This window comes from Leuciscus leuciscus (genome assembly GCF_965113295.1).
Source record: "Leuciscus leuciscus genome assembly, chromosome: 10".
NCBI classification, from domain to species: Eukaryota; Metazoa; Chordata; class Actinopteri; order Cypriniformes; family Leuciscidae; genus Leuciscus; species Leuciscus leuciscus.
The window spans coordinates 3,509,514-3,533,197 of NC_138734.1; the positions used below are offsets into that span (position 1 = coordinate 3,509,514).

General features: G+C 39.2%; 1 long non-coding RNA gene across 1 annotated transcript; it reads left to right on the plus strand.

The window, feature by feature from the left end:
* Nucleotides 1–549: 549 nt before the first annotated feature.
* On the plus strand, nt 550–23,378 carry LOC309507884. Its single transcript, XR_014209279.1, has 2 exons — nt 550–1,604; nt 22,388–23,378. It is a non-coding gene; the product is annotated as an uncharacterized lncRNA (long non-coding RNA).
* The last annotated feature ends 306 nt before the right edge of the window (nt 23,379–23,684 follow it).

A 23,684-nucleotide genomic window follows, 5' to 3' on the forward strand; every position in this document is an offset into this window, starting at 1 on the left:
GGACAAAACAAACACCTGAAGGATCTCAGTATTGTCACCACAAACTTAATGTGTATTCATATGTGCAGCACAGATATGAGTTCATACAGGCATTACATGTGAAATTATACAGTTACAGTGCTTTATAGGAAAAATCTAGGAATATTTTTGGAAATGTAATATATGAACATATATGAAATATCAATATATGTAATATATGCTCACATAAAGTAAAAACATATATGAAATCTATAAGAAATTGGAACAATTCCATGTATTCACATACACACATGTATGTGTAACCCATATTTTGTCATATATGAAATATTCTAAAACATAAATGCACATATATTACATTTCCGTATGGGTATTTCGCTCTGAAATCACATTCAAGTGTCATATATTTCTCTGTTCTGTGTGCATGAGTGATTTTGTAGCCACTGATGAATGAATGAACTCAGTCTGTTACTGTCTTTCGCTCTGGGAGCTTCCATGTGGACCGAGGGATGAGGAGGAGGAGAGAGGGAGGATACAGAGAGAGCAACACAGAGGAGATCAGGAGCGCGGGAGGAGGGAAAGTAACTGATGGAGAGAAAGCAAGAGAGAGAGAGAGAGAGAGATGGAGTGAGCGGCTCTGAGAAACACTGAGAGCTCGGGAGGGAGGGAAGATGCCAGACAAAAATATGAAAAATACCTGAACGCAATTAAAAAACGGGACTGAAAAGATTGTGAAACCAAGTGAGTCTGAAACAGGAGACGGATTTTTAAACTTCTGGATACTGTGATTCCCTTGGACGTTTTGTCAGATGGGATTTCAATATTTAAAGCCGGAGAAAAATGGTGCTCTCTCCTCCTGACGTCCTTTCTGCTCTCTTCTGAAACATGGCTTTTTGCCCTCTGACCTTTGAACTTGTCCTTTCCATCTGTTCTTCATTTTACTTGATTTACTTTCCAGCTGAAAGAGGACAGGTCTTCCATTCTCGGACCAGGACATCCAGTTAGCCGTTGCGATACAGAGGACATCTCTGTAACTCTTTGAAACTCATTTATCTGAGAGATTTTGACAGTTCAACTTGGAATAGGAAGTTGCATTGTGTTCTCTTGGATGTGGACAATCAAGAGAAGCTGGACAACACTTCCATCGCAAACATGACGGACGCCGTCGCCAGTCGAGGACAGCGGGACCGTCAAACTCACTTGCAGTGAAAGATTAATGAACCTAGGCATGTTTCTTGTTCTCTCTCTCTTCGCAGCAAAAATAACACCACCGTCAACCAGATTCATCTCTCAGCACAAGCAAGAAAGCTTGTCGTAACTGGATCTTTGAGCTTCTGGAAACAATCTGAGCTTGAGTCTGAACACTGAAGGACTGTTTAAGAACCAGAGGGAGGGATAGTGAGTGACAGAACTGGACCAGGCGGGAGAAAGGACCAGGACCAGGACCAGGATCAGGACCAGGACCAGGACCAGGACCAGGACCAGGATCAGGATCAGGACCAGGACCAGGACCAGGATCAGGGCCGAGTGGGGTTTCCACAAGTTCTTTCCTTCCTGCAGGCATGGATGCAACACCGGAATAAAAAACAGGACGGGAAGTTTCTGCTTTCCCACTGGTACAATGTGTGGTGAGTAATGAGTTCAAAAAGAGATTTCAGGATTTTAAAGGGGATAGTTTGTGCAAGAATGAAAATAATATCACATCGTTCCAAACCGTTCCAACTTAAAGTCCCCCTGTAGTCAATATTATATCCCTTAAAACTCATCTTTGATCACCAATATTACATATTTTAAAGTTTTTTTTTTCCTTGACAAAATATTCTTCATGCCTTAAAATATCTTGAATGTAACTCGACACCCTTGCCTCATTTAGTATGCATGGTTCTATGAATATGCAAATGAGCCCCGCCTCCACTCACTCACTCAGCTCAGAGATCCACTGGTTGACGATCACACGTTGATCTGATTGGTTACAAGGTAGTTTGTGACGTCAGAAACACCAGCGATTTCAAACCGTGTTTTTGAGACTGTCTTTGGTTCACTGCAGTTTTAAGGAGGAAATACTCAGCAATGGTGTCGACTTATGAATTTACACATGATGTGTCTTAAAGCATATTAAAAACACCACATATACATATAAACAACATTAAAAACTTGATTTTCACCACAGGGGAACTTTAAACAAAATATTGTTTTAAATATCTTCTTTTGTGTTCTATGTAAGAACAAAATAGTACAGGTTTGAAACCGAGAAAGAGTAAATGACAGAATTTGAATCTGAATGCTTCAGTGATTGATTTAGTGCTGTGAGAAATACACAAGATTGTTTTGATCATTAAAGGGGTCATGAACTGGCTTTAAAAATATATACAGTAAATATATATTGTTTTCTGAGGTCAACTTATGTCGTTCACTTGGTTTTTACATTCATAAACATCAAAATGAATAAGTAATAGGAGGATCTTTGTTGACATCTTTGTACGCATGCGCGAGTGGTTGTGTGGCAACAAAACAAACAGTATTGCGGGCAGTAAAGACGCGACGAGCATTTTCAAGAGAGTTAGCGGGCGAAATCCACAATATATAAGCACTTTAACATCTGAAGACCGGAGGAGGTTTGGAGAGAAGCTCAAAATTTGTATTGGTGACAAAATCGAAGTTATTCAAAGCCCATATGAGATCTGGGATGACAAAAAACGTTGGTCCGACTTGCCCGTGTCTTGGCCACCAATCTGCTGGGGAGACATTTATTCTTATTTAATAGAAACCCCTGGACCCTTCACTAATGAAAGATTAAAGGCTTTCAAAAGTCTGGAGGCCTATGATTATTTTGTTTTTTCGAAAAGTTGGGCCGATCTTTTCTGCCAAACAGAAAGCAGTGATCGTAGAAAGCAGAGGTTAGAACAGCCTTTTATTTTTCTTTTAAGTTTTGCGATCCAGAATAGCCCATTTTGATGTGAGGAACATAGTCTGGGTGCTGTGGATCGCGGTTTGGGACACCTGAATCAGAACGCGAAAACATATGACTCGGTTGATTTGACTCAGTTTTTTTTATTTTTTTATTCAATCTTCTATAAATACATAGTCACTAAGACTTAGGCCTACCATGAACAAAATGAGCCTCACAAACTCGATCAGTAACGTTAGCTGCAGGAATCCAGGCTTTCTTCGGAGCGTCCAGGTTCAATCGCCTAATTGCACGCAACCATTTCTTTCGTTTTTCGCGATCCTTTTCGGAGGGAATTCGGAAAAACTTTTTATCAGGCCCCCAACGAGCCGTACTCGACCACACAGCAAGAGTGAACCATCCTCTTCTCTAAATCCTCCTCCAAACGTGCAAAACAATCAAATTACAGGTATCTAGCGGTGTTTCCTGCCACACGATTCCCATGATGCAACGCGACAAACATAAACAATGACGTCACAAAAGATCCGCCTATAGGTAGGGGTGTGACGAGATCTCGTGTTACGAGATCTCGCGAGATTAAAACGCGACGAGATTTCTCGTCGAGGTGAAACTTGTCTCGTGAGTTGTTGTGATGTCAGTGATGGAGCGTAAGGGTGAAATTAGTATTGAAGATGCCCCTGCCACTTTTAAATCATTTGTGTGCCGGGCCAATCACACACACACTCCGCGCACACACACACACACACACACACACACACACACACACTCACTGTCCCTCGCTCACTCACTCACTCGCGCGCACACACACACACACACGCTCACTCGCGCGCGCACGCACACTCACTGTGGCTCGCACTCAACCCGTCGTGGAGGACCGTTAAAATTAAACATGCTAGTCTTTCTGTCGTGATGTCCTGAAGCATCGCAGACGCGTAGGTTATCGCCCACTATGACACACTATACGAAATGAAACGATCGAATCTTGCGTCCCGACGCCCGTTGTCCGAATCTCCACGAAACGGATCGTGCCAAAATCGTGCTAAAATAGTGTAATCTGAACCAGGCAGGTAATAAACATTTGACCTATCACGCAAAGAACCTATTAAAGCACTAAGACATGGGAACAGTATAGCTAACATTCACATATCACATATCGACATCGCAATATTAAACAATGTTATCGCACATCGCAGCTTTTCCTCATATCGTGCAGCCCTGCCCAAAGGTCTCAACTGCTGCCAGAAATCGTCGACATGCTTATATTCTTGAAAAAGAACATTACCATAATCTTAGGCTGTTCTGTGTAGTTAATTTATCTCTTTTTCATGCTTGAAGAAAAAAATTGTTTCTGTTTGAACTTGTAGTTTTGAGAGAGCAGTACTTTGATTATGGATACACACTTTCTGTTTGCATTTAAAGTGTTATTTCAGTTATTTATATTTATTTTATTTATACTGTTATATTTTTTTATGTTCGATTTGTGGAAAGGAGTTAGATTTCTCATGTGAAATCGTACAGGGGAGAAGCCAGACGGTAGAGTTTATAGCAAAACATTTTGCAGTGTTTGCATGTCCTTTACTGCATAGAATTCATTAAAATAGAAGTAAAATAACATTCATTACAAGTTGATTTCAAAATGCACCTAAATTGTTTTGCATTTTGTGATTTTCAGTTGAATAAAATACAATTTTCCATTAATATATTTCATCATTGAGGATTTTTTAAAAATTGTGTAAAAATCTCGTCTTGTCTCGTTCTCGTGAACCCAATCTCGTGTCTCGTCTCGTCTCGTGGAGTAAGCGTCTCGTCACACCCCTAGTAATAGGCTATTTTCTACCCTGGTTTTGAGCCTAGCTCCTGAAACGCTTGGCTTTTATGGGCGTACCGCACTGAAGAGTTGGAAGTAAATGCCCACTGCTATGATTGGATAACAGTTTTGTATATTATAATGAGTTTCATGTAATGCTTCAATCAGTGGGCGGGGCTAAACAGGCAGTGTTGAAGTAGGCGTTGATCTTCTTCTGTGGAGGCGGGGTTTGATACCCTTTGACCTCATAGATCCCCACTTTGAAAAACCTGTCGTTCGCTGTGACTGGTGACAATAAAAGTTTTTATTGGGTTTTAACCCAAATTTAAGAATTTTTAAATTTAAGAAATGTAAGTTTTAACAAGGAAGTTTTCAGATCTGAAACTTACAGGATATTCTTATAGTATGATGACCTCTAATATGTCAAAAGCTCAAGGAAAATTTGATTTCACCCCTTTAAATCTGTTTCCACAGAATGAGAATTGTATTATAGCATGTAGTGTTTCTTTAAAAATGACATGTTGCACTGCTTCTTGCTTTACTTCTGAATGTGCATGCAATCATGGACATGATTTTACTTTTGTCTACACCTAATATTTGTGGCTCCAGGATAGAAGTTAAAAGGGTTAGTTCACAGAAAAATGAAAATTATGTCATAAATTACTCACCATCATGTCGTTCTAAACCCATAAGACTTTCATTCATCTTCAGAACACAAATGAAGATCTTTCTGATGAAATCTGAGAGCTTTCTGTCCCTCCATTGACAGTCTACGCAACTACCACTTTCAAGCCCCAGAAAGGTAGTAAAGACATCATTAAAGTAATCCTTAAAGTGAGAAAGACATCATTAAAGACATCATTAAAGTAATCCATGCATGTGACTTATAAAATTGAGGTTAACCACTGAAGTCACAGGGATTACTTTAATGATGTCTTTACTTTCTGGGGCTTGAATGTGGTAGTTGCGTAGGCTGTCAATGGAGAGATCTTCATTTGTGTTCTAAAGATGAACAAATGTCTGGGTTTTGAAATGACATGAGGGTGAAGTAATTAATGACGGAATTAAAATTTTTGGGTGAATTAATCCTTTAAACTGGTTCATTATTTGAATGATTCCATAATGATTTTTTACATTTTATGCAAAACTGTGATGTGGATTACCCTGGAAATCCAGAGTTCTCGCGAGAGCACAAGTTTAATTTGCTCAGCGAGTTACTCTGGCGTCAAGTAATGATACTCATTAAATATGCCCTTGTATCCGAGCTGCACCAATCACATCAGGTTATCTGATATAGGCGGGCCAGAGGCGAGATGACGACAGCGCTGTGACGTCAAAGTCATTAGTAAACATTGCAAGATGGCTATGGATGAACACCAGTTGTTTGAAACGGCTTTGGCCGCTACAATGAACGAGTTAGACTTGGTTTTTTATCTAAAAGAGGAACAGAAGACGCCGCTCGAATCCTTCCTTTGCAAGAAGGGTGTTTTTGCTGTTTTGCCAACCGGATACGGCAAGATTCAAATCTACCAGTTAGCTCCGCTGGTAGCTAAGCTTATGGGGCTTGTTGTGATTGGTCGTAGTGTTATCCAATTGCGTGCAGTGAGATTTTCAAATGCATGCTTGGTGCCGCCCCTCGAGCTGGCCGATATTCATTAGTCGATGCCAGACTCTTAATCTTTCAGATTTAGGTCTGGATTTCCAGGCTAGATGTGGATTGTGAAGGATGTTGAATGATCATAATAACTATTAAATTGGCGGTTCTGTTAGACGTATAGCATGACCCAAATATCAGTTCTGTAAAACTGTGGCCTAAACCCGTATCTAACACAGATTTTACTGTCCATGGACAGATTTATGACGTCTTTATGAGAGTCTCTGATCATTGAGTCTCCGCTCTCCTCGAGTGATTGTGTGAAGTTATTGACGCCTGTAAATATTAGAATTATAATTCGAAAATCTGCCTTTCAAAGCCTGTGTAACATGCAAACATGTGGATCTCAACACAGTTTGTCTTCTCAAAGTCTCTTTTTAAAACTATCCACTCCCGTTCAGAAATCCACAATGATACAGACACTGTTACTGCTATAAAACATAAATACATTTTTGAACTTTCATTACACTGTGTAAAAAGGTTTCAGAATTGTTCCGTAATTTTCGAAATTCTTTCTTTTTGACTTTATTTCCTGGTCCATGAACAAAAATCATCAACCTATAGGTTTTAAGATCCGTTCCGGATCCTTGTTGTTTGGCAGAATATGGGAAGTTGTGTGTGGAGAGATGAATGAAACACGAGTTGTATGGTGATGCTCCAAAGCAGCGTCTTCCAAAATCTGCTGAGAAATATAATAACACAATTGACAAGTTGGTCTTGTTGAATATCTAAAGAGTAATTATCAGATGATATTTTTCTACAAGACAATGCCCAAACTGCAAAGACAGCAAGAAGTTGCTTGAGAACAATGCTTTGGCCTTGGTCTGAGTCCAGATTTGAACACTATAAAAAAAAAATCCAAACATATGGAGCTGCTTATGTGATGAAAACATCGAAATGTAAAAGCTTACTAACCATGCACTACGGTAAAGGTGTTTTAGAGCAAAAATCTTGAGGCACTTTTTTCCAAGTTATGGTTAGTTACTGGTACATTTTTGTAAAGAGAGAAAGAGGAAGGGCAGAGAAAAAACTGAACATCTATATAGTTGTTTTAGACTTTTATCAAACATAACTATGAATATTATGACAGAAACCAAAGTAAATTCACCAGGAAAAGACAACTAAACGACAGCTTACTTGAAAATGTTTCTTCTCTAAAGGTTACAGTCTAAATGTAAACCACATTAACCCAAAACCACAGGAATACTGTATGCAAATGAGCACAGTTAATAATCACTCTAGACTTCATCTCTAACAGAAACCCCATAAAACTGTGAAGAATCAAAGAACCACAACGTTAGAAAAAGGCCAATAAAATTTAAAATAGTAAAAAGATAGTAAATAAATGCACCACACAAGGAAGAATGAAGTGCCAGGTCTTAAATGCATGGTTGCAAAAAGGCACATTTGTTTTAGAAAGATGATTGAATATGATCATAAAATCTAACATCTGAATATTCATATGCAAGCTATACTAACATTATAAGTTGCCCTCAGGAAAACAAGGACATTCATTTGTAGAAAGAGTAAATACAAATGCTCAAGTCTGTATTCACTGTACCATAGCAGTGTGAATCATCATGTGTGTGTGTGTGTGTGTGTGTGTGTGTGTGTGTGTGTGTGTGTGTGTGTGTGTGTGTGTGTGTGTGTGTGTGTGTGTGTGTGTGTGTGTGTGTGTGTGTGTGTGTGTGTGTGTGTGTGTGTGTGTGTGAGAGATACAGGAAAAGAGAGAGACAGAGATGTGTTTGTGAAGCATGTGAGAGAGTGCTCTGTAACTTATGGACACATTAGTGAAGTGTTCATGACACTCACATTAACACATGCTTTCGACAAACACAACAGGCCCTTCTCTGGCTGAGAGTGAGAACAGGTTTAAACAGCGAGGCCTCGTGTCAGTCAGACTGTGTTTTCTGCAGGGACTCTCATTGTGAAATTCTCTCACTTTCTTCAAGCCTGAAGGTCTTCAGCATGGACTCGGTTCAGTGACCCAGAGTAATCTCATTATTTCCTGTTACGCAATCACCCGAAACTCAGCGTTCGTCATTCCAATGCAGTGGGTGGATTTCAGATCACATCCATGTCTGTCTCTCCAAGTGCTGCCATCTCTTTCCTTTCTTTTCTCCATCATTACTTTCATTGTCTTCCACTTCCAAATTCCCCCCACCACCCCACAATTAATCCAATTACCTAGAAACACTGCAAAAAAAAAAAAATCCTAGAAGCACTTAGAACATTTCTCATTCTCAAACAGCTTGGACTCATACGTTGGGTGATAAGAACTGAAACTCAAAAATATTTTAGATAACTAGTCCTGTGTGAATAGGCATGTGGTTTCATGTGCTTGTGATTTTATTTTTATTTTTGTATGCATGCATTTTTCTCCCATTAAAACAATGTTTTATACAATAGTTGATGCATTTATGTTACCAGTTGAAAGAAATGAGTGTAATGGTTGCACAATGGTTGATTGACATCAGCTGAGGAGTAGTCCGTCATTCGCTGTTTTTGGGGAATTTACACCTCAAATCCAATGAAATCACAGTAATTTCTGACTACCTCCAAATGTGGTTTCACTGAAGGTTTTCAAACCTTCCTGTTATATAACTTTATCATTTTACTTTCCCACCGCCCTCTACTGCAGAGAGATCATAGAAAGGGCATTATGCAGAAGAAAATGTGGAAGATATGTAATTATGCAATATGCAGATACAGAGAGACCACACTAGAGCAGAAATGAGGAACAGCATAAAAATAATGTATTCATAATTTTGATGCTACTTTTTTTGCATAATTTTTTGACCATATCTGGATGGAAGCTTGTTTCCAACAAGGAACAAAATAAATAAAAACGGAAATTCTGACTTTTTTCTCACAATTGTCATATCACAATTTTGACTTTTTTTTTTTTTAATCAGAATTGCAAGGTTATAAGAAACATTTCTTTCAAACTAATTCAACTATCTATATTTCTTTCTTTCTAACTTATCTATTTGTCTTTCTTTCTTTCTTTCTTTCTTTCTTTCTTTCTTTCTACCTAATCTTTCTTTCTTTCTTTCTACTAATCTTTCTTTCTTTCTTTCTTTCTTTCTTTCTTTCTTTCTTTCTTTCTTTCTTTCTTTCTAACTATTCTTTCTTTTTTCTTTCTTTCTTTCTTTCTTTCTTTTTTTAACTAATATTTCTTTCTTTCTTTCTAAGTTATCTTTCTTTCTCTCTAACTAATCTATCTTTCTTTCTAACTAATATTTCTTTCTTTCTTTCTTTCTTACTAATCTATCTTTCTTTCTAACTAATATTTCTTTCTTTCTAACAAATTTTTCTTTCAATTTTTCTATTATTCTGTATCTCAGTTTTTTTTCTTGCAACAGTGAATTTATATATTGCAAATCTGACTTTATTTCTTGCAATTCCAAGCTTTTAACTCGTAATTCTCACTTTTTTCTCGAGTTTGTATCTTTTGTATCTTGCAGATTTTTAGATTGAAAAAAAAAATCTGAATAGTGAGAAAAAACTCTCAATTGTGAGAGAAGAGTCAGAATTGTAAGATAGAATGTCACAATTAACTTTTTTTTTTAAATTATTATTCCATGGCAGAAATAAGCTGTGTGGAATGGATAAGTATGTAGTAAAATGGGGTAAACTGATGATTGATGGATTTCGGTCTTGGTGGTTCAAAAGTTTCAATGACTTTCTGCGAAGGTGCTACTGAATCATGATGAGAGGAAAGTGAACTTGTTGAGGTGAGCCCAACCTGGTTTTGAGACAGAGGTATTTAGGGATATCTAGACCTGGAATGTCCCAGACTCGTCTCTAAATGATGGTCGGAGGGAGCAGACCGGCACAGTCACATTGAAGGCAGACAGAACTGGGCTACAGACGGTCAATTAGGGACAGGGCTTTGCTATTTTAGGTCTTTCAGCTTAAGACGTATCCATGTCAGACTTATGGTGTAGTTGTTGGGACTTATGTAGGGAAACAAACATAAAACCAAATGACTTCATAACATTGTAATAACCAAATAACATTTGTAATGCAAATATTGAGCATGCAGTCTTTTATCTGAAGAGTTTGACTGGGAATTTCTCGTTCTGTGACCTTCTCTTCATGCTAAGCTCTTTTTTGGACTGAAATGAAGTCTGGGCACCGACACTAAAACCCGGGCTTACGTACGGCACTAAATTAATGAGAATGAGGGCACACGTCCAGTGAAGCTCAAGTCTATTAATTACTTTGATTGATTTATGTGCCAATTAGTGCCTCTGGAAGCTTGGCACCGCTTCAGACGTCCTGATTATTAGTGACATGGAGTTGTGTGATGCTCTCCGTTCACAATACATATAGACATTTCTATCGTCATTAAGGGGCCGTGGATAATTCAGGATGTGTGAGGAAGTAATTGTTCAGTTTTACTTCCTGAAAAGTGTTTTATATCGCCTGAGGACACTTGATTCATGCTTCAGAAGAACGATGAGGAAATCTGAATCAGACTCAAATCTTTAAATAGATTTAAGTGGATCTTCATAACCATTTTCCACCGTCTCTCTGGTCTTTAGAATTAAACATGTTTTATTTTGCCTGCTATGGCTTCCGTAACTTTGCATGTGAAAAGAATAACCATGTTTACTGACTGGCCGCTTTGCTGTTGGCTCTAATGCAATCTTTGAAGAACAGCCTGGTGTATTGTGACAGGCGCACAACACAATCTGCTCAGAAATGTGCTGAAGATCAAACATTGTTAAAAATAAACCTCAGCCACTACCGATTCTTTCCGAATGAGTCACTTCTGAGTTTTGTTAAATGTCTTTTTGGACGGGTAGAAAGCTTGGAGTGACAAAAGTGAGTTAGATTTATTTAAAACTTACTAAAAGGTAAAAAAAAAAAGTGGAAACATGTTTAAATATTAACCGTTAGATGGACAGTACTGGATTCAGATGGACAGGAGTTTTGAATGCATTTCTATTTTTAAGGTTCTTACCTGTTGTTTATCATGTATTATGTAATACACTTTAAGGAAAAAGCCACCTTTAAGGGGTAACAGCTTATGTGGGGCAGAACGCTCCAATGCTGCACCTTAGTTACAGTACTTTCTAAGGCGACTTAAAATTAAGGCAGAAATAGTGGCGGGAATATTATATTACCTTATATGGGGGGTTAGTGTTAAAGGGGTGATGAACTGAGAAATCAAATTTTCCTTCAGCTTTTGACATATAAGAGGTCATCATACTATAAGAATATCCTGTAAGTTTCAGAACTGAAAACTTCCTTGTTAGTCCAATAAAAGCTTTTATTGTCACCAGTCACAGCGAACGGCAGGTTTTTCAAAGTGGGGATCTATGAGGTCAAAGGGTCTCAAACCCCGCCTCCACAGAAGAAGATCAACGCCTACTTCAACACTGCCTGTTTAGCCCCGCCCACCGATTCAAGCATTACATGAAACTCAATATAATATGCAAAACTATTATCCAATCATAGCAGTGGGCGTTTACTTCCAACTCTTCAGTGCGGCACGCCCATAAAAACCGAGCGTTTCAGGAGCTAGGCTCAAAACCAGGGTAGAAAATAGCCTATTACTTATTCATTTTGATGTTTCTGAATGTAAAAACCAAGCGAACGTCATAAGTTGAGCTCAGACAACAATATAAAAAAAATTAAAAAGCCAGTTCATGACTCCTTTAAAGGGTAACTAAACCCCTGGTCAGAGCCTGACTCCACCCACTGGCAATATTTGAAAAATGCTAGAAAAGTGGGCAGACCCCGGCGGAGATAGAGGGGACGAACCGTGAGCGGGGGGGCGTGCACCTGAGACCCGCTGTCAGACTCTCTAAAATGGAGAGTGACTCACAGGGTCGCAAGACGACGTAAAGTACATGCATCTGATGAGTTTTATCGAGTTGATGTCAATAGCGCGCACTCTCTGTAGGCATATTCATATTTTGCCGCTATGTGAAAAAATCCAGCAAAATGCGCCGACGCGTTTGTCGACCCCAGAGGATTAACTTTAGCCTAACCATAAATTGTGATTAAAATCTATATGATCACTCACACCAAGACGCCGCTGCGGTGGTGGAGTCCATGCAGGAGGAGCAGCGTTTGGCACTGCGTCTCTTTTCAGTGCGAGCTGTGTGGAGAAGCCCATTTCCACCACTATTGCATTTCAAAAGCAATTCCACGTAAAATGCAGGTTTCACACTCACGGTCTTCCAGGCCAAGTGCATGCAACCACTGGCGCCTAATTTCCAAGTCTGCTGGAAAGCTATGCAGTCCAGCAGTGCTGTTGCAACCAGCAACACTACACCTACTCTCCTGACCACTGTACAATACAGATAAATCTACGCTAGCTCATCCAAGGGCGTGGTGAGCTGGAACCTGCTTATGTCACGTAGTACCGCAAACATCCAATAGGAAAATTCAACTGCAGTAGCCACCGTTCAACCTGAAGAGGGCAGCACTCAGACGTTTTTACACCATATATTGTAGAATTAAAACACTTTATGGCCAAATGTCAAAAAAGTTACTCGAATCAATGAACAGCATTAATAAAGCCCCATTCTTACAGATCATTAACTAAAAAAAGTTGGTTTAGGGTTTAGTTACCCTTTAAGCTCCTGTGGCATGTAGATTATTACACACACGCAGTTCAAAGTGAGCCATTGACTGTACGGACACTCCATCAGGACTGTTAACAAAGAAAAGATCTGGTGCAAACCCAGAGACTCAGACACCCATCTTCTCTTTTACAGAGACCCGAGGGACATGAGAGTACAGCAGATGTAGAGAAGTGGTTGTTCATCATCCTTTCAATCAGCATCCTCTCATCTACAAATGAGAAACAACAAATGAATCTGCAAAAATAATACATGTGAATGATTTATTACATTCATTATTTTTATTAAACATTATTAAGTGCCAAATTCAAGCAACAATATTGATAGATGATCAGATTGCAGTGGACGCAAAAGTTTGTTGTTGACTAGGCATGTGACGGTATCAAACATTATTTTGCGGTTAAAAACAAGAGAGATGCATTTCTTTAACCTTGAGCGCTGTGTTTTTGTCGGGGCGGCAGTGGTTCAGTGGTTCATGTAGGGTGTCTACAAACCGCAAGGTTGGTGGTTAGATCCCCGGTTCCACCTGACCAAGTGTCGAGGTGTCCATGAGCAAGACACCTAACCCCAGCTGCTCCCGACGAGCTGGATGGCGCCTTGCATGGCTGACACCGCCGTCGGTGTGTGAATGGGTGAATGTGAGGCTATGTAAAGCGCTTTGGTGGCCATAGGTCTGTGAAAGCGCTATATAAATGCAGTCCATTTACCATTTTTAGAATAACTTGTCATGTGCAAAAGATTCCCTTATGAAAATGAACCATGGTTTTATCATAGTAAAAGTGTATTTACCATGTTTTGTTTTTATTGCGGATTGATTACCATTTGCATAACCGCAGTTTTACAAAAAAATACCATGTTTATACTATGGTTAGTTTAGCAAAACCATGGTTAATTTGTGGTTAACATGGTTTAACTTTATTAACCATGTTTTTTTTTGGTTTTATTTGTAGTGAAACCATGGTGTGAGCACAATGGTCAAATGGTAAATGGACTGCATTTATATAGCGCTTTCACAGACCTGTAGCCACCAAAGCGCTTTACATAGCCTCACATTCACCCATTCACTCACTCATTCATACACACACATCCATCTAGTGCGCGTTTACAGTGCAAAAGCATTGGAAAAACGTGTTCTGTGTGGACATTTTTTTGTGCATGACACACATCTGCTCCTTTACTGAAAACTTTTCAAAAGTTCAAACAAAGAAAAAGACTAGCGTACTGTTTCCATCTTGTTAAACATGATTCATATCTCAGTACCTACATTAATGCTGGGAAGTGGGTTCTCATTACAGGTATGTGTCATGTTCATGTCTTAGATTGGGTCTAAATTTAACCACATTAAACATACACACGGGCTCTTTGCAATCCCTTATAATATTAATATTGCAGAGTGGGCTCTTGTAATGTGGGCATGTCTGAAAGGTTATCACTATTGCATGCTTTGTGGACTGAGTTGAATGTGTACCACTGGACTTCTGTATTCAATATTCATTCTGAATTCAAACAGAGCTCTGGCCTGGTTTCTCACCCTCTCCGGATGGCAATTTTGTTTTGTATTCCTTTCACAATCTCTCACAGTTTTGTCTGATATGTTTTAGCTATGGCTGCACCATTCTGGCTGATGATGCCTTTTCAGTGTTCAATAAGATGTTGGAGTAGCGCTATTAATATTAGGGTAGATGAGGACAAACAATCCATACACAGATTAGATCTGTTTGATTCAGTGTAGACAATAATACACACAGTCAGTTTAGTGATGATGTTCTGAATTTGACTTTTCACTGACTGGAATCAAAAAGTATTTAACTAGAAAAAGAAAGAAAGTTTGTCAAGAAAGTTTTGAAGATGTACAGACACAGGATAGATAGATAGATAGATAGATAGATAGATAGATAGATAGATAGATAGATAGATAGATAGATAGATAGATAGATAGATAGATAGATAGATAGATAGATAGATAGATAGATAGATAGATAGATAGATAGATAGATGCCACTAGGTGGAACAAGTTGTAATTTGCTCCACTGGTCTGTTCAAAATTAATGAAAATTGGGGATTTGTTGCTTTTCCCTGTTGTAATAGAAACTCTTCATCCTGGCTTCAAGCACTAGTGCTGCTTTTGTCTCTTTCCAGTGTTATAGTAATTTTAGAAGCTGTTTAGTACAATGGATAGAACAAGATGGTTGACTCATTGAGCTCATCCGAAGATGCTGATTTTTCTGACAGTGGTTTTAGGCTGTTGGGCTTGCACAGTGTGAGTCAACCCGACCCAGCTTTCATTCGCCTAATCGTCCACCCCCACCTTTTTTCATGCTTTCTTTTTTATTCTCTGCTTTTTTTAAATTCTGACTCAACGCAGCACTGGAGTTCCTCCAGTTTCCACAGGACTGCTGTTGGACTGTGAACATGTCCCTCAACCGGGTGTTGTACCGTACATGTAAAGCTACGAGGACTGAAAAAGAATATCTCTGTTGCGGTTGGTCACATTTTAGGTCGTTTTTGCTAAGCAACTACTACTGTTATTGCTGAGGGATTCAAACCCTAAAGCCCTATTCGGATGGGATTAACATGTAACTTAACTTACATGGGTAGATGGAGTAATGTAATTTTACCACATGACGTCTGTAATATTAATGGCCAGTTCGCACGGGATAAGATATCTCAGTAAAACTAGCAGAAGTGGGAGAGTAACTCGATTTGCTCATCGCCGTCACCATCCTGATATCATGTGTGTATTACGTTACTTCCTGATATCATGTGCGCAAACACATATAACCTATATTTATGTATATAAAACAGTTATGTCCGGTCGAACGATGTATTAATTAACTTCAGATTGGATTGTGTTGGTAATAGTCACTTATCTAACGCTAAAAGATGTTTCGTACCTCTAACAAGTGCTTTCGATCTTCTCTCTGATCTGAATGGTGTGTGTGAAACACTTGAGTTTTGCCACAGACTCGTCCCAGCGTCTCGAACGCAACTGATGCTTTTTCAAGCGTCTCCATTCTTGGAAAAATCGCGGAAAACTACTTTTAAACAAGAAATTACTAAATATTTACGTACATATTTACAGCGGGTCTATTCGCACGGGATTAGTATTACCTGAGGTCATTTTTCCAGATCTTATACAGAAGGTAAAAGTCGCCGTAATCTTTACTGACATTGTCCGTGATGATCACTGAGATGCACATTCGGACGGGACTAAAATCATGAGAAGCTCTGGTAATAATTACTTTACCCCACCTCTCCATGTTAAACTAGTCCCGTCCGAATAGGGCTTAAGTATTAAACTTGTTATGAATATGAACTTCAAATCGTGCAGAAAGTGAGCTATTTCTTTTCTATTTCTAAGTGGTTAGGTGAACTATTTACACCTGACTGATTATACGAATCAGATGATTTGTTGTTTGCAGTCTGATCTGTTTCTTTCCCCATTTTCTCTGTGTTTCTCTTTCGTTGTTTCTTTCACTCCCCCTCATTTCTAGAAGCCATTTGACTGTTGCGCAGGGCTGTTGAATATCCCTCTGAGTCTGGCAAGGCGTTCAGACCATGTGCAAGTGCCTCTCTGACTGGGCCTAGAGCAAGGAGGTGCCGCTTGTATTTCCCCCTAATTGGGTTGGAAATAATCGTGTTTCACCGCTGAATGGCTAAGCCACAGCAGAGTGGAGAGGGTGACAGCCTTGTCTCACAGGCTCTCATGGGTCCTTATGCTACTGCAACAGCTGCTTGGCTCAGTGCTGTTGACCTCCAGCCATCTTCTGTGAGGAAAAGAAAAAGTATAAAAACAGTTAACAAACACCTGAGGAGATCCGTCTTTACCGGGCACGTTTTCTGGAAGCCCTCGAAGCGTGTGCATCTGCTCAGTTCCTGTCCAACTGATTAGCCGTTCAATGACAAGGTGGCAAAACTAGCCGCTCATGATTAGGCTGAACATACATGATAAAACATTCACTTTGACATGTGGATCACATCAGATTAGAGGGGAGAAGTGAATTCCTGAAACAAGACAGAAACTACGAACCAGAGATTTCTATTTTCAGAATGTTGTGTATGGCTAAATGTGAAATGCTACACGTTATTTAAAGATTTGCTAGATTTCTCAACTCATGCACCAAACGTGAGGACTATTTCTGTGTGTATATTTGTTAAACATTACTGAATCAACCTAAATATGTTAGGTTACACCAACAAAACTAAATAGCTCTTTAACATAATTTATTTCAGGTTACTCATTTTTACAGCGTTAAAGTGAATGCATTTATTAATTCACGCGACCGCCATTAAACAGTGTTGCGAGATCCAGCGAGAAGTATTCAAGTTCTCTGAGATACACCACAAATGTCTCGTGATTTAAACTGGTTTAAGGCTAAATGAAACAGCGATGACATTCTCAACAATAGTGACGCAGAAAACAGGAGAAAAATTGTGCCACAACAATCCAGTTAGAAGGGTTTTTAAATCCACAAATCACCAAAAATTACCATGGATTTACTGTAGTAACACTAAGCACAGTATTGGGGAGGAAATGTGAGATTATATTATTACGTAGTCATGTATTAAATGCATTAAAGGAGTAATGGAATACAATTACAGTATTTGTGTGCATTTGTATTTACTAAAAGTGTTTAGGGTACTGTTTATCATAACAAATACCATAGAATCCATACTGTGGTAATGAGGTGTCATGCATGGTTTATATTATTATGCTCTACTACAAATATATGATACTACAAAAGAGCAAATGGTGTTACTGTTATTGTTCATGTAAATAAATGTACATCCACATCCCAGCTCAAGCTACTGCTACTGTGAACTCAAGCTAATGTGCATTTCTAAGACACAAAACATGTAGTATTATTTTTTGCCACCATCTGTAGATCTTGGTGGCACCGGTGCCACTGCTCTCACATGATAGTCTATAGGGCCCTGCGTTAGATATTCGAGTAAGTTGAAACCCAACACTTACATTTAAAAGTGTAATCCAGTCATCACTGGCGCACAATGAATCTTGGGATAAGCTACGCTGCGAAACGATCCACTAGTCAGAATCACTTCAGAATCTCAGCGAAGTAGTTGGTCATCCGGGTACTGTGAATTCGGACATACTTCTTTTTGTCACATACTGTTTTTCGCCTAATATATAGTGGGGAAGAATGCGATTTCGTATGCAGATGCTGGTGAAATATCAGCAGTCTTAAGCCCTATTCGGACGGGACTAGTTTAAAATGGAGAGGAGGGGTAATTTAATTTTACTACAGGACGTCTGTGATAATAATGGCCAATTCGCACGGAATAAGATATCTCAGTAAAACTAGAAGAAGTGAGAGGGGACGGTAACTCGAGGGGTAACTCGATTTACACACCGCCGTCACCTCCCTGTCATCATGTGAGTAATAAGTTGCTTCCTGATCATCATCATCATGTGCGCAAACACACATATATAACCTTTGTATATATAAAACAGTAAGGTTCGGTTGGGTGTATTAAATAAATTCAGATTGCATATGTTGGTAAAAGGCACTTACCTAACGCTAAAAGAAGTTTCGTGCCTCTAAAAAGTGCTTTCGACCTTCTTTCTGAATGGTGTGTGTGAAAACACTTGAGTTTTACCACAGATTTGTCCCACCACCTAGAACACAACTGGATGCTTTTTCAAGCGTCTCCATACTTGGAAAAAACGCGGGAAACTACTTTTAAACTGGAAAAGACGGAATATTTACATACATAATACAGCGGGTCTATTCGCACAGGATTAGTATTACCTGAGGTCATTTTTCCGGACCTTTTTACTGAAGGCAAAAGTCACCGTAATCTTTACTGACATTGTCCATAATGATTACTGAGATGTACATTCGGACGGGACTAAAATCCCTGAGAAGCTCTGGTAATAATTACTTTACCCCACCTCTCCATGTTAAACTAGTCCCGTCCGAATAGGGCTTTAGAAAGCATCTCGTCTAGCCTGATCATCAGGTTTATATTCTGTTATTTGCACCTTTTTTTTTTTTTTGACATTCTGTTTCCTTTAGTTCCTGTTTCCTCGCTCTGTTTAGTTCTGGTTTAATTGGTTACTGATTATGTCCTTGTTTGTTTCTATAATTATGTATTAGTTTCACACGTTTAGTTTACTTGTCTTTGTTCTACCCTTGTTTATAAAGCCCTGTGTTTCAGTTGTTCTTGGTCAGTTCTCGTTTCTGCATTGTGTGGTTTACGTTATTCTCCTGTGTGTTTGGATTATTAACAAAAGCCTGTTTTGTTTTTGAATCTCCTTCGTCTTCGTGCCCGCTGAACACATCATAACATTTGAAATGGCAATAATATTGCATATCGTGATATTGAGCCACTCAAAATGACCACAAGGGAAATTCCTTTACAGCAACAGCCCCCAGCAATGCTCTACCAAACACCCAGAACTCGCTTGCAACTACACAGCAACATGTTGACAACTCATTATTTTCAAATGTGCAGCAACAACCTGTGAATTACTCATTTGCAATGTGAGTTACAAGACCATAGCAAACTGGCCTCAGTTTTTCTTAGTCCCCCTCAATAATTGTATCCCTTAAACCTCATCTTTGATCACTAAAATGACATATTTAAGGTTTTTTTCCTTGAAAAAAAATTCTTCATGCCTTAAAATAGCTTGAATGTAACTCTACACCCTTGCCTCATTTAGTATACGCGGTTCTATGAATATGCAAATGAGCCCCGCCTCCACTCACTCACTCAGCTCAGAGATCCACTGGTTGACGATCACACGTTGATCTGATTGGTTTCAAGGTAGTTTGTGACGTCAGAAACACCAGCGATTTCAAACCGTGTTTTTGAGACTGTCTTTGATTCACTGCAGTGTAACGAATTAGCTCTATGAAATATTAATAATCAATAATATTTGGCTATAATTGATTATGAATATTTGGATCAGTTAATATAATTATCTTAATGTAGTAAAATGAATATTATAATAAACCCACCTGTTCGTCCCGTGAACACTCAGCGTTAATTGTTTATTAATTCTAAGAAATATTTATTTCCGGGGAAGGGAAATGTCTTTCTTACTGTACAGTACTAGAGCCTGTAGTCAAAATCTAAATCGCAAAGTAAACTTTGTTGCAAGCAAAGAATCAGAAAGAAATGCATATTGATCACAAGTTTTATTAACTAAATCACAAACATAACTAATCTAAACACATACATACATACACGGGTAAAATGGTGAGTGACAGGATGGAATCGGAAGAAGGAAATGGAACTATGGGAAAGATCCATTTAAATATGAAAAGAACCATCAGCTTATCATTTTCAGAGTACCTCGTTAAATGTATATACTTGCATGGCATTTGCAGCGGACACATTTCTTGAAGATCGTGGAAAAGGATGTTGGTGTTTCCTTTGAGTGTCAAACATTGAAGTTGCAATCGTTTTCTTCTCTGTTGGATGAAGAAGATATGATGAACTTGCATGGTTAGTTCGACTCTGTTCTGGCTGGAGTGCAGATTGTGGCCTGCCGGCCCTGGGTCGGAGAGGACACGCAGAGCAAATGGTGGGAGTTGCGATGGACTTCTTCTGCATTGAATGAAGACGTTGTGCCAAACTCCTGAGGTTGTCCTTGATGCTGTTGTGGTTGAGAGAGTCCTCTCTCTCCTGAATGAGCACATGGCTGTTGTGAGTCGAGGCCTGCTGCCCTGGGGCCTGCTGAGGCCACGCTGGACAGCACGGCATCCCGAACGTACCGAGAAGGCCAAGAGTTGATCATTGCCCATTCAGTGATGGTAAGGTTGCAGTTTTCTTCTGAGTTGGATTGAAGAAAATACAGGCTGACTCCTTTGGGAGAGTGAAAGGATAACAGGCGGTGGTCACTGCCTGCCGGGGCCCTTGGGTCCCCACAGACATCAACCCGAAGAAGCAGCAGTAGAGAGCCAGAAGAAGAGAGAGAGAGTCGCTGTGAATTTGTCTCTAATAAAGCCTGAGAAATGCCCCACCTCTCCGTGTTTGCTTTACCAATGAGAAGGGTGGAATTTCCAAGTGGGAAAAGTCCTCTGTGGTTGATTTATGAATCTTTGTTCTAAGCGTGTTCATTTGCATGTGCAGCTGGATTGGTTTCTGATGAAGAAACTAAGAAAGATTATTGTAATACTAATATGTTGCGCAGCTATCGGCATATCATGTACACAATCATTTCAATCTTCAAAGTACCAATTTATAGAGACCAAACATGGTATAGGTGAGGTTACACTGACCGTTGGTTATATCATAAAATACACAGTATCAAAAAAATAATAGAATTAAAAACACTACACAAGACAGTAAATCATTCACACAATTTTCTGGGATGCATGTTCATTTATAGATCAGATTAATGCAGCAAAGTCTGTTTTAAAGTCTGTTTCTGTCTTCTCCATTGTCTCTGTCTCGACCAGTGACACATTTTTAACAGCCATAAAACCAACTTATCTGATCGTGGTGATGGTAACTAAGACCTTCTTGCCCTTGTTGGGGGGATGGGACCACAGATCCCAGAGTGAGTTTGAAATATTATTTGTTAAAGGAACCGTATGTAAGAAATGTATTTCAATTAATCATAAAATGGCCCTGATATGTCACTAGACATTAAGAAATCATGTTAATTTCAAATACGTATATCACTGACAACAGGATATTGTCATTTAAAAGTGAAGTTGCAGCCCTCAACTGATGTTGATGTTGTCATGTTGTGTTTTGTCCTGAAGCTCCACCCTCCACCTATCTACCAATCACGAAGTCAGTAGTGTTTCGGCATCCGGGTTGCCAGCTCTGCTCTAGATACACTGGGATACACTGCTCTACAGTAATTTGAAAGTGATTGCAGTACCAGTTTTGGCCACAATCTTACATACGGTTCCTTAAACTATAACAAATACTTGTGTCTGATTTGTCTCAGTCGTTACAGCAGTTTTAAGGAGAAAATACTCAGCAATGGTGTCGACTTATGAATTTACACATGGTTTGTCTTAAAGCATATTAAAAACACCACATAGACATATAAACAACATTAAAAACTAGATTTTTACCACAGGGGGACTGTAAAAATGGGGGAAAATGTAAAAATCTTAATAGCTGAATCCAAAATCGCCCCCTATACCCTCAAATGGGATATTATCTGAGGGGACAGCCATTTGTAGTGATGTCCAAAACCATAGTGGACGTTATTGAGTGCACTCATTCAATCCCATATTGCACCGCAATAACGAGTGAACAGCCGATGTGCGTTCAATGGCTGTCCGAACTCGCTCACTTGTTTTCTTTCACTCCTTCAAGTGAACTGTATTAGTGGACTTGCGTAGGGAATAGTGATTGAGGGTTTAGGGAGCGACTTCGGATTCAGCCATTGTATTTGTAGTATGTCTTCCACATCTCGTCTTTAATCGTGTCTCTCTGTGTCTCTGTAGCAGGCGTAGCGCCCCCTGGAGGTGGGGATCAGTGATATCAAACATGCTCCACCATGGCCATCATCACAGGTGTCGAGCCATCGCGGAGGAGCCAGAGAATGACAGAGAGGAGAGGATTCTGGCAATCCTGGGGATTATCGGCACCGTGCTCAACCTGCTGGTAGTCATCTTCGTCTACATCTACACCACCTTTTAAGATCTCAAGCTACAGGATGCCCTCATTCGACGGAACGGCAATAAAGCGAAGAAGAACAGAGGCAGGGAAAGACTGGCATCATTTTTCTTCACCAAAAACCATCAAGCAGTGCCTGACCTATTCAATCAGTCTCGAACATCCAAGCATTAAGTTCAAAGCTACACTGAGACCTTTTAGTTTCAGTTAGTGTGAAAGATAGCTTACACGTCTTTAAGTATTTGTGTATCTGTTCATTATTCATATGTTCATTTTGTATAGTCTTGATTATAATTGCATGTTCTCTGATTTCTTGCGTACACTAAGTATTATATACGCTATTTCAGATGTGTGTGACTTTCACAGAGCAGATTATGAGGCGCTAAAATCTGTTTTTGAACATGCAGAGATAAGGTAAAGGTTATTGTATTAGTTGTTTTATCTTGAATTGTCTCTATATAAAGGACAACAGAGCAGAATGCCACAACAATGTCTTGTTCTCAGGTGTTCAGCAGGGTGAGTGGGAATGTTTACTTGAAAAGTGAAGGCAGTCGGTCTCGATGTTGAATACGAGACTGATCTCAATGAACACTTTCTATGTGCTTTTTGCAACCAAAAACTTCAACCTGACGAAAACAGTGTTGTAATAGTTTTGTACAACAACAGTGGTTTGAGTCGGAGTAAATGATATAATAGAAAGATGGGGTTGGAAACATGCTTTTAAAACATCATAAGAAATGGTTTTGACTGTTGAAATGGGCTTTTAGCTTCTTCCGCAATGTTTTGAAAGAAAATATTAAACTTTAATAAACCTAAGAAGAAGATGCATCCAATGTTTTTTATAATTAAAGGGACAGTTCACCCAGAAATGACAAATCTGTCATCATATATGACTTTCTTTCTTCCTTGGAGGAGATGTTAGGCAGAATGACAGACTCACTCACTTTTTACTTTTATTATATATATAAAAGATGCAACGGAAATGAGTGGTGACTGACTTCTATTTCACTTAACATCTACTTTTGTCTTCCACTGAAGAAAGAAAGTCAAACAACATGAGGGTGACAGATGACAGAATTTTCACTTTGGGGAGAATCTTCCCTTTAAAATGACCATGAAATCAAAATG